Source organism: Mus caroli, chromosome 10, assembly GCF_900094665.2.
Source record: "Mus caroli chromosome 10, CAROLI_EIJ_v1.1, whole genome shotgun sequence".
NCBI classification, from domain to species: domain Eukaryota; kingdom Metazoa; phylum Chordata; class Mammalia; order Rodentia; family Muridae; genus Mus; species Mus caroli.
The window spans coordinates 14929440-14932523 of NC_034579.1; the positions used below are offsets into that span (position 1 = coordinate 14929440).

Here is a 3084-nt window from a genome sequence, read left to right on the forward strand (position 1 = left end):
CTCTATTTCTCTACTCTCCCTTTCTCTGCCTCTCCTACCCTCTTAACTCCTCCCCCCATGCTCTGAATAAACTCTATTCTATACTATATCATTGTGTGACTGGTCCCTCAGGGGGAAGAGATGCCTTGGCATGGGCCTGCTGAGGTACCCCTTCCCCCATACCTCATCACACCCCCACAGAACATATTCTTATACATCTTTATCTTTTTATAAACACATCATAGTCCATTGTGTTGGTAGGACCTCTGAGTTGTTGGTCCTGGGTTCTACAAGAAAGCAGGTTTACAATATCAAATTAATGAAGAGATACTTGAAGCAAATCCCACTAAAATCAGGAACAAGGCAAGGCTGCCCACTTGCCTCGTTTCTATTCAATATAGTACTCAAAGTTCTAGCTAGAGCAATAAGACAACAAAAGGAGATCAAGAGGATACAAATTGGCAAAGAAGAAGTCAAGGTATCACTATTTGCAGATAATATGATAGTATACACAAGCAACCCCCCAAAATTCTACTCAAACCTTCTACAGCTGATAAACAACTAGAGCAAAGTGGCTGGATATAAAGTTAACTCAAACAAATCAATAGCCTTCCTTTATACAAATGATAAACAGGCTGAAAAAGAAAATAGGGAAACAACACCCTTCATAATAATCACAAATAATATAAAATATTTGGAGTAACTCTAACCAAACAAGTGAAAGATCTATATGACAAGAACTTCAAGTCTCTTAAGATATTGAAGAAGACCTCAGAAAATGGAGACACCCCCCATGCTCATGGACTGGTAGGATTAACATAGTAAAAATGGCCATAGGAAGACCAGCAGTCTCAATTAACCCAGACTCTTGAGATCTCTCAGACACTGAGTATACATATGCTTGTGTATAGTACATACACAAGCTGGTACTAACCCCAGCCCAGAAGTGCCTAAGCCTGAGAGACTTGAGGCCCCAGGGAGTAGGGAGGCCTGGCGAGGGCTGGGTGAACATCCTCTTGGAGACAGGGGTGAAGGAGGAATGGGATGAGAAACTGTGGGGGTACAGACCGGTAGGGGCCAACAACTGGACTGAAAAAAAAAAAAAAAGTAATAGAAAAAGAAAAGGAAAAAAAGAAAAACTTCCCCAGACATAGGAAAATCACTTGGAGCCCAGGTTGGCCACAAGATGGCAGTGTAAGGAGACTTTTACTTCCTCTGTTCTAAGAGCTTTCTTGTGACACAAAACCCACAGAATCAACTAATTTAGGCTCATAGGGGCCCAGATACTGAAGTGACATCAGTTGTTCAGAATGGCCTGAAACAAAAAATGTCTGTGGATGGGTCAAAGGGTAGGTGTCTAAGAAGGCCTAGTTTCATTGTACTGGGTAAGGGAGGTGGGTTCAGGAGGGCCAGGCACCTAGCAGTATAAGGTGGTGGAGGATGCATAATGGTGCTAGGCCCAGCTTGCCTGATAGTATAAGCTGAATAATAGTAAGATGTCTATCATTGACTGATTCCCTAGAAGTGTATGTGGGTTTATAGTCAGAAATCCAGAAAGACTGGATTTCTGCTTTGTGGCAATGTTTCACATGACACAGCAGTTCTCAACCTTCCCAATGCTGCAACCCTTTTATACATGTCCTCATATTGTGGTGACCCTCAGTCATAAAATTATTTCATTGCTACTTCATAACTGGAATTTTGCTACTGTTATGGATCATAATGTAAATATCTGATCTTCAGGCTATCTAATATGTGACTCCCCTCCTATAGGGGTTATGACCCACAAATTGAGAACTGCTGACATGACAGATCTCTGAGGGTGTAAGTTGTATGGCAGTCAGGTGTCCAACAGGATTTGTCCCCTCGCAGTATATTTAGGGTAGTGATGGGAGTGGAAGGGTATATACAAGAGTAATGTCTGTTTTAAAATATAGCTGTATGCTTATCAACAGAGAGAGTGAGAAGAATGTGTTCAGTGGGGCCAGATACGTTGATGAAGGGAGGGTCCTAGAAGGACCTAAACCACAAGTTCAGTAGGCCTCATATCTTGGAGGGCTTGCAGTTTGGGGGTAGCAATTGGTCTTAATACCTTGTAGCTTAAGTAGTGGTGAAAGGAGTGTGGTGAACAACAGAGCTTGATGCCTACTGGTTTACATGAAGTCGTGGAAGAATTAAATCCAGTAGGTCCTGGTAAAAAATTCATATGAGCGAACATAGGGGAGGGTAATGGGCAGGACCTGATTCCTAGTTCACGTGTACTGGACATTAATAGTCCTCCTGTTACCTCACACACTCTTAGAGGTCATGCTGACCACTCCCACTTCTTCCATTCCATTGAAACTTCTACACATCAGGCCCTGCTAGACAACATTCCACCAGACACCATATCATGCACACTGCTAGGAATTAGGTTATGCAGAGCACCCAATCTTCCAGAGGCCCTCTACCCCTCTAGACAGTCCCCTTCCCCTCCCTCCCAGCTTCCTCTTCCACATGGAAGAAAGGCACAGAAGCAGCAGAGCAGTGACCTGCTTGAAACCAACCCACAGGCTCTTGCCATGCCTCTGACTTTCTCTTCTTTGGGTTTGACAGGCCTTTTCCTGATTGGCCTCTGTTAACCTCAGTGCGCGTAGAAGGCTTGCCAATCAGCAGACATCAGTGGAGACTTCAGAGTCAGACCCATAAGCCTGCTTGTCAGAAAAGAAAGGAGGAAGGCTGATGCTGCTCTCAAGATCTTCCAGAAGTGGACCACACCAGACTTGATGCTCCAGCTCAGGCTGGGATCACATTCCTGCTCTTTCTACTAAGACTCAATGTGCAACTGCAGCCGCGGGACTGGCTTCTGTGGAGGGGCCTAGCTACAGTTCTGCCCCCTGAGACCCGCTGCTTCTGGGACCTGTTCTCCACAGAGGACTGTTCTTCCTTGACTTTGGGGACCTCCTAGAGCTCATGGTTATAATCTCTCCCAATCTTTCTTCATTGGTATCCTGCTGCAAATGAGCGTCTTAAGGTCTCTTCCTTCTGGGTTCTATTTATGTATTTCTTTGTGTGAATTATTGCTTCTATGTTAGAAGTAAAATTCCCACTTTTTGTCTCCTTTCA

General features: G+C 44.2%; 1 long non-coding RNA gene across 1 annotated transcript in view; it reads left to right on the top strand.

The window, feature by feature from the left end:
* The window catches only part of LOC110302990, an 89179-nt gene extending 86095 nt beyond the window's left edge, over positions 1-3084 (top strand). The window contains exon 5 of the long non-coding RNA XR_002378887.2: positions 2575-3084. This is a non-coding gene — a long non-coding RNA (uncharacterized LOC110302990). The remainder of the gene's footprint in view (positions 1-2574) is intronic.